The sequence below is a fragment of the Lucilia cuprina genome, chromosome 4 (assembly GCF_022045245.1).
Source record: "Lucilia cuprina isolate Lc7/37 chromosome 4, ASM2204524v1, whole genome shotgun sequence".
NCBI classification, from domain to species: domain Eukaryota; kingdom Metazoa; phylum Arthropoda; class Insecta; order Diptera; family Calliphoridae; genus Lucilia; species Lucilia cuprina.
The window spans coordinates 51,676,378-51,689,083 of NC_060952.1; the positions used below are offsets into that span (position 1 = coordinate 51,676,378).

At 28.3% G+C, this 12,706-nt stretch overlaps 1 long non-coding RNA gene across 1 annotated transcript; it reads left to right on the top strand.

Annotated features, from left to right (window-relative positions):
* The first annotated feature begins 9,525 nt into the window (after positions 1 to 9,525).
* LOC124419631 lies at positions 9,526 to 10,617 on the top strand. Its single transcript, XR_006940734.1, has 3 exons — positions 9,526 to 10,001; positions 10,225 to 10,387; positions 10,442 to 10,617. It is a non-coding gene; the product is annotated as an uncharacterized LOC124419631 (long non-coding RNA).
* The last annotated feature ends 2,089 nt before the right edge of the window (positions 10,618 to 12,706 follow it).

A 12,706-nucleotide genomic window follows, 5' to 3' on the forward strand; every position in this document is an offset into this window, starting at 1 on the left:
CATATATTAACTGCTTATGAATAACGTAAATATTATGACAAATTTGTTATTAGTACAATCTATATTAAGATTTGTAATTAGTGCAATGAAAAAAGAATGCACTATTGCGCGAAAACAACTAATGATTCGACAAAAACGAATTTTTGCAACCTTTGACCTCCAATATCTCGCTCAACGCGCAAGATATTTTTAGTGACTTTTAATCCCTTACTAAATACGTAAAGGAGAAGCTACTATGAGTCAATTTTCATATAGCTACCTGAAATTCCCCAGATTGTTCATTTTTAAAAGCTTTTATTTAACTTGTTATGTTAGTTGGTACAAATTATGTAACTGAATTTTCGACCAGTTCCCGTAGCCCGATTTGGCTGAAACTTTTTCATACCATAAAAATGTACATTAGTATTAAAAATATCCTTGATAAATTAATCGATAATTGCACCAATAATTCTCGACTTATGGCAAAAATAAATATTCCGGGGAGTGTAGAAAACCATTGTTGTGACTATGGGAAAAATCTTTTAAATTAAAAATGGAATAACTCTAAACCGCAATTATAATTATTTGTTGATCTTTTTCCAAAAATAATTATGAATTTAATTTTTTTGCAAATATTTCTTTTTTGACATTTCATTGATTAAACATTCGAAAAAATAAATGTATGAATGATTCAAGAATGATAAACTAAAGATTACGTCGTCCGGCAAACATAATTAAAACTTTCTGCGCATATAGGAGCTCTGACGTCACACAATCTGTGTTCCTATTAGTTAATAATTTTCAGCTATAAATATAACAGTGGGACAATTTATTATTCTAAAAATTATTTGATAGTAACCATTATTTTCATAAATTTATTTATTTATTGCAATTTCTTTTGTAACAAATATATAATAAAAGGCACAATGTATTTTTGATTTAATATTTTTTCTAAACTGACAAAGTAAATTAAATTGCAGGGTTACTAACTTTTATAATATACATTAGAGTTTTTCAAGAAATTGTAATTTCTACTTGAAACATATTTGGAAACCTTCAAAAGGGAACAACTACGTCATCTAACGGTAAATCATGCACAAGGCATAATCTTTAGTTTATCATTCTTGTGTATGATTGATAAATAATCAGACATAATAAACATAAATTAAAAAAACCAAATCCTAAAATAAAATAAATAATTAATATTTGTGCAGAAAATTTAAAAACAATAAATAATTACACAGGCAAATGAAATTAAGGTTTGTGAAAACTTTTGAAAGCAGTGGGAATATTTTTAATGTATTTTTAGCTGGTGAAACCGAATCTGATATCTGTTTTTTCTATCACCCACCATTTTCTTGCAAAATTGCATCGAATGTTTTGTCATATATTACGGACATTTTATATCATTATAAAAACATAATTACGTTTATGACTTAATTAAATTTTTTGATATCATCATAAATACGGGTCTTCATTATATATTTTTCCTAAGTTTCATACAAATCGGTTGAAAACAAAATAATATTTCACTACGGTTTCAAGAGAATTTCCCAACATTGCATAGCTTGAGTTTGACATTAACAGATTTTACTAAGGCGCAATTTACATGAAGACTTTTTAGACGTCTGTTTTTTTTTCCAATTCTCTTTTGAGAATCTTCTTAAAAATTTAATTTATAACATAAAACCAATTTAGTTTGATTAAAATTAATAAATAGTATTTTTTAATGCAAATTTAATGTTTTCATTAAAAAAACATGTAATTATTTTTTTACATGAGTATAGTATCAACAGTAAAAAGAGGAATCTCAAAAACAATCATGAAAATCCCAAATCATGTTTGTTACCCCCATTCTTCTCTAACCCACTCACCACCAATTGTCGACAAACATGAAAACAGACGTCTGGGCAAACATGAAAAAAATCATCGTGTAAATTAGGTGTAAAACTTCAGATACATGTTTCCTTTTATCTAAAATTATTTATTCTTGAAAGTTTTATATAAAATGCATAACAGTAAAGAATAAAGCCTGTTTTCAAAAATGTTTTCTCCTCAAATCGCTCCTCAATCGATGGTGCCGCTAATATGTGAGAGGTATCGACCTGATTTCTTTACTATTTTATTCCCTTCTTTATTGGCAATAAGTCACATGGAGATTTTTTTAATTTTAAAATTTGCTTAACAATATTGCTTTAAGTTTGAAACTGGATTGTTGAAACTGCCGTCTGAAGGATTTCCCATTTATGACTACATCCCAAATACGGTTTACGCTTTCTAATGAGGATAAAAACTCACAGTTGAGTTAATCCTAATATATATTATAAATCTCTTTGTAAGTCTGTTCGCTAGTTTGTTTGTTCAATCATCAATCACGCCTAAACCGCTGGATCGATTTTCTTGAAATTTGGAACATAGGTACATCTATCCTTGGAGGGTGTTATAAGCTATATCGTTTTTCAAAACTTGGACTAGAAGGGTACAAAAAGGAGGTAAAATGGGCGAAAATCGGTCAAAATTAATACTTTTGGGAATAAATGCCAATTATTGTCTTTACTTAAGCCAAAATATATTACATTAAGCTTTTTAAAGATTCAGAAATATGAATTAGCATAGTACTTTTGCGAAACTTGGACTAGAAGGGGACAAAAAATAGGACAAAAGGGGAAAAAACGGGCAAAATTAGTACTTTTGTGCTTTGAGACTAATTTTGTCTGTTCTAAAGCCAACATATTTTAGACTACACTTTTTTAGTATCGGAAATATGCATATTTTGGAAGCCCACCCAAATGGGGCAAAAACGGGTAAAAAAGGGAATTCTGTGTTTGCTTTATAAAATGTCCTAAAGACATAAAATGTTAAATATTAATATTATAATAAAACAAAGGACTAACAAATATCATATTTTTTGAGTGATTTAAATTTAACGGATAAAAAATATAAGTTGTTGTTTTGGTACTTTTATGAAATTTCTGAAATTTACAATGATTTAAAAAATTATGTTTTTGCAAAGCATCTATCCAGTGCACAGTGGGGCAGAATGGAAATTTTTTGAAAATAAATCTGGCATTTCTAAACGGCTGATCCGATCGGGATAAAATTTGGCTTGCACGTAGCCAAGGAGTATTCGAGTTTAAGTTTTGAAGATGAACCCCGCAGATGCCCCAGGGACGGAGTTGTGGCTGCTCAAAGTAGGGTACCTACGACATGTAAAATTTTTAAACTCGTGCCATTTTTCAGTTTTTCACCCAAATACAAAGAGTTTTATATTTTCTAAAAGCGCTCGATGAGATCTTGAAAAAACATGCTTAAACATACTACTTATCTCTTATAATATCCGAGTTATAGGCATTTAAAAATTTAGTGATACAAAATTTACCATACCTTGGTCCGCCTTTTTTTGAATACCGGGCGTCATTTTGGACCAAATGGACTCAGTTTTTTCTTGTTAGTTAGACAACAAAATTTACAATAATATACAAAAAATTTCAGATCAATATCATTTACAGATCCAAAAATATACGTTTTTTAATTTAAAAATTCGAAAAATTTTAGATTTTTGTTGTTTTTTTGCCCAAAATGCGTCTTAATTCTTTTATTAATAAAATAAAATTTTCTTAAAGAACATATAACAATTTTATAGTTTTCTAAAAGGTATCTTTACGCAGAACGCTTTGGCATAAAAAACTTGTCCTATTTTTTGAAAATGTTGCCACTGCGGCCTTCCGAATATGACCTATTTTTTATCAAAACTTCAACTTTGGGTGACATGTTCTAAAATCCCAAAGCTGGGATCAGAAAACTGAAAGCAGCTTTGGAAACCTCAATATGTTTTCTATTTACTCCAAAAGTATTTTCCCAGCTCTTAAAGAAATGTGGACCCTATGGGCAAAAATGTAAAAAATCCCATTTTTGGGATTTTCATTCCTATTTTTGGGAATTGCGGGATGTCCTTTGACATTTTCAATTTTTTTTGCATTTTGTTATTTAAAATGACAAATTTAACAAGCGTTGAAGATTTCATTGAGTTTTGTTCATAAATAAAGATTTTGTCATATATTACATTTTTGTTAAATTTCTAAAACTATGATGTATATCAAAATTTTAATAGGGTCGCAGATAGCTACAACAATTTAGTCCATATTTATCCCTTAATATCATATTTTAGTTAGATATGGAAATTCTCGACCCTTTACAAAAAATTTCAAGCCAATATCTCAATTACATTCAAAAATATGTTCATTTAAACCTGTGTCCTTTAATTTCATCTTTTAGTATTAAGTATGACAGAACATACATTTGGTGTTGAATAAAATATTTGGACAATTTTTAAAAATTATTTAGTTAATTATTTTATTAAAGACTATAACATTGTATATACAATAAAAAATATAATTTTATTATGAGCCACGCACAACAACACCTAAATCACCCCACACAAACCACCTTTCCCGCCCACCGAAATATAAAACACAATTTAATACAATATATTCAGTTAGTATAATAGCTTTTTTATTTGAACTGTTTATCTTAAATATAATACAATTCTTACAACCTACTTATATAGTTAATTTCTAACACTACTTATTTTCTATAAAATAATCTGTCATATCGGTATACATATCCAGAAGGTAATATAAGTCCTTTAAATCTTCCTTGTTTTGAGATGATAGAGTTTCATAACAAATCCATCTTTTTCGCATAGTTGAAAGAACAGGATCAGAAGATAGAAGTAAACTATTAAAAATATCTTCATTCTGTGATTGCCTGGAGCATTTTCTTGAGCTGAAAAGTTGAACATGATTAAAATCTCGATTCCTCGCTTCCTGGGCTTCTTCTGTTAACTCTCCAAGTGGAAGAATATTCGATTCAATTATTATTTGACCATGACACGATACTTTGTGTACTGTTGGTGTTAGTTCCCTCCATGGATACAGAGATACAAGTAATTTAGAAATTTCAGATGTATATTCCCCAAATCGATTTCCATTAATTTTATGTTTACTATTCAGTGCCATTAAAATAGTGTTAACTCTTCGAAGCAATTCCTTGTCGATTCCAGTTATTTTTGAAGTAATTTCAAAATCACGAAAAAACCTTCTCGCCGTATTACCGTCATTTGTACTACCGCAACTTTGAAGTGGTTTGTCGATGTTTAATCCCATCTGAACTTTAAATTCTTCTTGGATTCCCCTTTTTCGCAGCTCTCAGTTCTTTCAATTCTTCATTATTTTTTGTTGATTTAGTAAGATTCTCTGGCACACTTCTATATTTGAAGTCGTATGCTATTGACTCCTTTATATATTCAAATACAATGAGTCTACAAAAATTTTTTGAACTCGGAGTTGTATTGATCCATATATCTTCAAATGAATTTCCGATGCTTGACGATGATGGATTAAGGGAATATGAACGAATTCGTAATGGCACTAATGATGACATAAATACACTTTTGTAGTCTGCTAATGTCCGACTTCCACAAGCTTGTTTGTATTCTGGAAGTGCTGATAAACCGTCACATCCCCACTTACACATTAAGACAACATCACAGTTATGAATTTTCCTTAGTTGGTCTTCTGAAAAGTCTGACACAATTCTTGATGCTGTGTTTTCGTGCAAAGATGATATATGTATCAATACAAGCTTCCACATCATTAACAGCAATAGGTGATGGTAGGATAGTTTGTTTTTTTTCCTGGATCGCCTTGTATGATGGTAATATATTGTGTCCTTTTTCATGCAGAGCTTTCCTTAATATTTGGTACTTATTTCGACTGAGACCCAGTTCCAGCATAAGCGCTATTGCTTCCTCTTCAGTAAAATTTGATTGTGATGTTGGAGTTGGTATACTTTCCACAATTCGCTTAAGTCGTTTTGGTGATGCATTAGGAAGAATAGTTGCAATATGTACGGCATCCATAGGTTGGTTTTCCTTTTTCAGCATTTCGTTAAATGTATCAGCAATTTCCTCATTTTTACATCAAAAAGTTTTAAAAAGTTTTCAATTTTTGATATGCCTGTTTTGTCTACTTTTCTACTATATGTAGTTTTTATATAATTTAAAATGTCTTCAATGCTTTCTGGCCCTTTTGAAGATACACTCCATAAAACGGAACACAACTCTTCGTACTTTAATGGTACTTAAAATCTGAGATGTTTACTTATATACCAATTCTTGTCATTTCCGATACAGGTATTCCAAAGTAAAAAATTACAAACTGTCTACCTATTAACATTTAGGACTATATTACTATAACCTGTAATTCAGTCATTGATATTTCTTATTAGTGAATGAATCGAAATTATCATTACATGTATATTTTTACCTACAAGATCATAAACGAAACAGAACGAAATGATTTGTCGAAAAAAAAATTAGGTAAAAAATAGTTATAAATTTCTGAAAATTTAAGCATAATAGGACCTTTCAATTATAAGGATAAGCAAACAAATAGAAAATAGGTAAATATAAGATTTAAACATGTTCTGTCATATTTAATATTAAAAATATGAAAAATATGAAATTAAAGGATACAGGTTTAAATGAACATATTTTAGAATGTAGTTGAGATATTGGCTTGAAATTTTTTGTAAAGGGTCGAGAATTTGCATATCTAACTAAAAAAAGATATTAAGGGATAAATATGGACTAAATTGTTGTAGCTATCTGCGACCCTATTAAAATTTTGATATAAATCATAGTTTTAGAAATTTAACAAATATGTAATATATGACAAAATCTTTATTTATGAACAAAACTCAATGAAATTTTTAACGCTTGTTAAATTTGTCATTTCAAATAAGAAAATTCAAAAAAAGATTGAAAAGGTCAAAGGACATCCCGCAATTCCCAAAAATAGGAATGAAAATCCCAAAAATGGGATTTTTTACATTTTTGCCCATAGGGTCCACATTTCTTTCAGGGCTGGGAAAATACTTTTGGAGTAAATAGAAATCATATTGAGGTTTCCAAAACTGCTTTCAGTTTTCTGTTCCCAGCTTTGGGATTTTAGAACATGTCGCCCAAATTTGAAGTTTTGATAAAAAAAAATACGTCATACTCGGAAGGACGCAGTGGCAACATTTTCAAAAAATAGGACATGTTTTTTACGCCAAAGCGTTCTGCGTAAAGATACCTTTTAGAAAACTATAAAATTGTTATATGTTCTTAAAGAAAATTTTATTTTATTAATAAAAGAGTTAAGACACATTTTGGGCAAAGAAACGGCAAAAATCTAAAATTTTTCGAATTTTTAAATTAAAAAACGTATATTTTTGGATCTGTAAATGATATTGATCTGAAATTTTTTGTATATTATTGTAAATTTTGTTGTCTAACTAACAAGAAAAAACTGAAAAAAATGACGCCCGGTATTCAAAAAAAGGCGGACCAAGGTATGGAAAATTTTGTATCACTAAATTTTTAAATGCCTATAACTCGGATATTATAAGAGATAAGTAGTATGTTTTTTCAAGATCTCGTTGAGCGCTTTCAGAAAATATTAAAATCTTTGTATTTGTGTGAAAAATAAAAAATGGCACGAGTTTAAAAATTTTACATGTCGTAGGTCCGTCCCTGGGGCATCTGCGAATACTCCTTGGCTACGCTCATGCCAAATTTTATCCCGATCGGATCAGCCGTTTAGAAATGCCAGAATTATTTCCAAAAAATTTCCATTCTGCCCCATTGTGCAGTGGGTAAAAAAGGAATTTTATACTTTCTCTAAATAACTGTCCTATGTGACTTTAATTTTAAATATCGCTGTATGAAGAAATAAAAATTAAATAGCGGGTAAATGGGATTTTTTGTTTTTATTAAATCCCAATCCTAGTATCCTTATATATATTATAAATTTCTCTGTAAATCTGTTCGTTTGTTTGTACCTCAATAACGCCTAAACGGCTAGTGGCCAGTGTTATTATTCGAAAAAATAAAAATTAAATTATATTTCTTTATTATTTTTATTACGTCCTTGCTATAATTTTTTTATTTTTAGTTTTTACTTAGAGCTATATAATGGATCATCAATCAAATTCAAAAGTGAAAACGAAAACACGTAGAAAATGTGAAAGCATTATTTAACACATATCTTCTTTTGAATTCGAAAGCCAGAACATACACATATGTCTGTATGTATATTAGAGTTATAACTTTTATAAAATTTTTGATAAATAAACATTATTTACATCATAACTCCTAAATGGAATACAATAAATTAAAAATGTTGACACTATTTTTGAAGGGCATTGAATTTTATATTTACGAAAGATAAAATCAAGATTTGAATTTTTTTAAATTGCATTTGTTATATTGCTGTTATGCTTTTAAGATGCATACAAATTCTGACAAAATTAGTTTATATATCTTAAAATTTCCCTTAGAATCGTATACTAAATTCAAATTTGAAAAATGTTCAGCAGTTTTCGGTCTATTAAGAAATGTTGCCCAAATTCCGTGTTTTGGTCGCAGATAAGTATGTAGATGAAGGAGTTGGAATTTTAACAAAATAAGTTCGCAATTATTACTACAGATCGAAAAAAAGGTATTACAATTACTAAAATATCGCGTGAAAATGCACATATAGTACAAATATAGAAACTTTTACCTTTTTTATATTTTAAATTAAATTATACAAATACGAAAACCTATAACACTATACAACAAATTTTGGGTCTTCGAATCTTTCCCGAACAAGACCAACGGGAAATGAAAGTAGACAATTAATAGACAAAATTCCCCAAAGGGTTTTAAAAAGTTGGCTCGTATTGGTTATTTATAGGCATTTTAAACTTAGTTTTTTTCATTAAAATTTTCTCATATGTAATATCAAAAAATTTTGAGCATGATCCTTCTAATTTTGATGAAATTTGGTACACATATTCTTTTCAGACATACAAAAATCTTAAGTTCTCCAAAATTTCCAAATTCATTACGATTTTGATTTTATCGAGGTTCAAAGTTCATATTTCTAACAGTTTTTCTAAAAAGGATTAAATTTGATATTGTATATATTCTAACATATTTATCCGATTTTAATCATTTTAGACTGTAATTAATGCCTATGTGTTGTAGTTTGACAATACTTTATTTGAAATATTATGGTTTTAAAATAAGTATAATTATATAAAAAATGTTCTTAAGTCAAGGATATCTTAAAAACGGTATCTCCCATTTTCATTATTCCTTTATAAAAATTTGTTTATAATATCAACAACATATAAAAAATCAGAGTTGGACCATGAAGGGATCCATAGAAAATCTAATTTTGGTAAACTAATCCATTTTACTTCCGTACAAATTTTAAAATTTTTAATTTTATTTTTTGATAAATGAAATAAATTTAGTAGAGTATTTACTCACAACTATTAAAATAGAAAGCCCACAAAGTATAAACATTAATAAATTTAAATATTTAAGACCTTAAGTAATTGATTAATTTATATATTGACTTATTTCATTGTATTACATACATATAAAATACATATATGGGAAAATTTTTCAAAAAATTTCAAAACTTTAAATGCCTATAAATTAAAAAACTCGAGCTAACTTTTTAAAACCCTTTATGGATTTTAGCCTACTGGAGGTCTACTTTCATTTCTCGTTGGTCTCATTCGGGAAAGATTTTCTTGTTGCACAGTGTAATGAATTATACTATACTTGCAGATCCACAAAATCTTATTTCCACACTAGTGGATCAAAACCGTCAGTTTTTAGAAGATAACAAAAAATCCATGAAGCTATAATGACAATAATGGAAGTTAATAAAAAATTATTGGAAGAAAATAAGATTTTGAAAACAAAACTGGAACAAATTGATAAAAATCGAGGAAACTAACAATAAAATAGGAAATGAGAACACAAAATTGTACGGTCATTTTGCAGAAGAATTTATTCATCTAAGAACCAGGGTTGAAACTGCATTAAGAAACTTGCAAACTACAAATAATAGTGTCGCAATACCAACAATATTATCCGCAGATGATGTTATTACTTTCGATTACCAATTGCAAATCAATTGGTAAGTTTATGAACTGCAAATCTACATTAATGGAGATTAATGTTGGGAAACAAAAAGTGTGCGAATGCATATTTCTATTAAATAATTTAAATTAAGATGTTTAATTTTTTTTGTTTCTAGTTTTAACAAAACAAGCTATTTTAATACTTTCATTTCTTAACTTTAATTTTGAGTGTATACAATATACATATAATTTACTTTCTTTTTATAATTTATTTTTTAGATAAAACTTTTTAGAATGCAGCCTCAAGATGACATAAAAAAGTTCATATATGAAAACCTAAAAATAATGTTAAAAGATGACAACATTACATGCCAATTTTCATGGCTAAGTGTAAACAAAAACATTTCTGTAGGAGACTTTTATTTTATAAAACTTCTTAAAGGTTTGCATTCTTAAATTTTACAAAAAATTATTTTTAATTTTATCTGTTTATTAGACTTTACTTTACAACATATAGCTTCAACAATGGCTTCAACGATTGAACATCATATGAAAAAATTTTTTAATGCAGCCAAAGATCGAATTAACAAAAAATAAGAGAAAAATCGAACAGATTTCCTAATTTGTTTTACTTATTTTATATAAACAAATTTATAAAATGAAATATTAAAAAATGTACAAAATTATTTAAAAATCAAAAAAAAAAAAACATTAAAATTAAATGTTACAATGAATGTGAATGAATAATTTATATTAAATTTATAAAATGAATTATTAAAAAAAATCATATGTACGTATAAAATAAATATTTAAGAAATCCAAAAATAAGTTAATTTTTATGAATACTCTAAATGAAATAAATCCTTTTTTGTGTTTGTTATAAATTTCTCAGTTTTTTGTTTAATTCCTTATTTTCGAAATTTTTCGACAAAGATCAGGCAAGACGTAAAAAATATCAGACATTTCTGACCAATGTCTGATATTTCTTCAGAGTTTTTTCCGACATTGATAAGACAAGACGTAAAAATTATCAGATATGTCTGACCAATGTCTGATGTTTTATCAGAGTTTTATCCGACATTGGTAAGACAAGATGTAAAAGTTATCAGATATGTCTGATCAATGTCTCATGTTTTATCAGAGTTTTTTCCGACATTGATAAGCCAAGACGTAAAAATTATCAGATATGTCTGACCAATGTCTGATGTTTTATCAGAGCTTTATCCGACAATGATCAGACATTTCGAAAATTCCTTCAGAATTTCCCCAGAAATTTACATCAGATTTCGTACAGAATTCTGACCGACATTTCTGCACATTTTTCCGAATTTCCTCAGACAAAGACTTCCGAATTCCGAGCAACCTTTCAAACGATTTTCGTAACGAATAGCCATATTTTCAATAACATATACATATTTATTTAATTCAAACGGAGGTTCCAAGCCCCCTAATAAAAGTCTGCTCATTTTTTCCCAATGTTTATAATGAAAATTAGAAGATTCTGACTCTAATAGTTTCCGAGAAAAACGATTTATGTATTTAACTCATATGGGAGGCACCACTATGTATATTTTGCAAAAAATAATTATCCTTAATTAATCTTTAAATTGTACAACTATACACAAATATGTAGCATGCTTATGTAAATATTGCGAATATTCAGGCGGTAATTCTAAATATTATCGCCGGCTCGGTGAAGAGTTTTTCCCTTTTGACTTAGAATTATACTGTTTAGTTATGACAAATCACTAAACACTCCATCATATGATAAAATGCTTAAATTTAGACATAATATGTTTAACAAAATTATTTACATTAATTTGTCTGCAAAAATACATACAAAACTAAGTATTTTAGATTTTTCGTAAAAATGTTTCTAATACTATAAACATTTTTGCTTTAAGTTTATATAATTTTTAGTAAAATTATTTGTTTAAGCACAAAACGTGTAATTTTACTTTTCAAAATAATTATTGAATATGTCATTATTTTATTTTTTAAAAATTACAAATTATTAGAAACATATTTTCTCCCTTTAAATTAAAATATATGTACGTGTTTAAAAGATATTATAAATACTGCGTATTAAATACGTAAAAAGTGGTGTTGATGTTAAATAATAAGAATTCCAAAGAAGACATTCAATTATTTGAAATCATGGAGGAGAAAGCTTTGTATTTCAAATAACTCTGTGGCCATCAAATTCTCACCTTCTTATGGTGAAGATGTAAAAGTGCATTACGTGAACATCTGCCGTGTTGGCCTTATTCAACGTATTCGTTAGACCAAAACATGAATCAATCAAATAAGCTGATGATTTGTTCTTACTCACGGAGAACACACTGTGGCAAATCTGGTATGGACAGATTAAACCCAGAACATACCTGGACAAGGAAGGAAATTTCAATGGTATAACTTTTATAAGATACCATTCATCCACCACCATTCAACCCAGCATACTTGTCATTCATTCGTCACACTCATGGAGAACAACATCCGACACACTCATTATTGATAGTAACACAGTCACTCTTCGTACCAGATTATGTGGTTATCTGGTTCGACCAGATTCCAAGGAAATTTATTATAGTGAAGGAAACACTCAATAAACTCGAAAGGTATATGGTTGTATTATCTCTCGAAGATCAGTTTTTTTCTTTTTTAAATAGTTTCAGATCGCCGTGCCACAATACCAGATAAAATGACTTTGTTTGCATGAATAGTATACCGGACAAGTTCTAATTTTTAAATATTGGCTTTA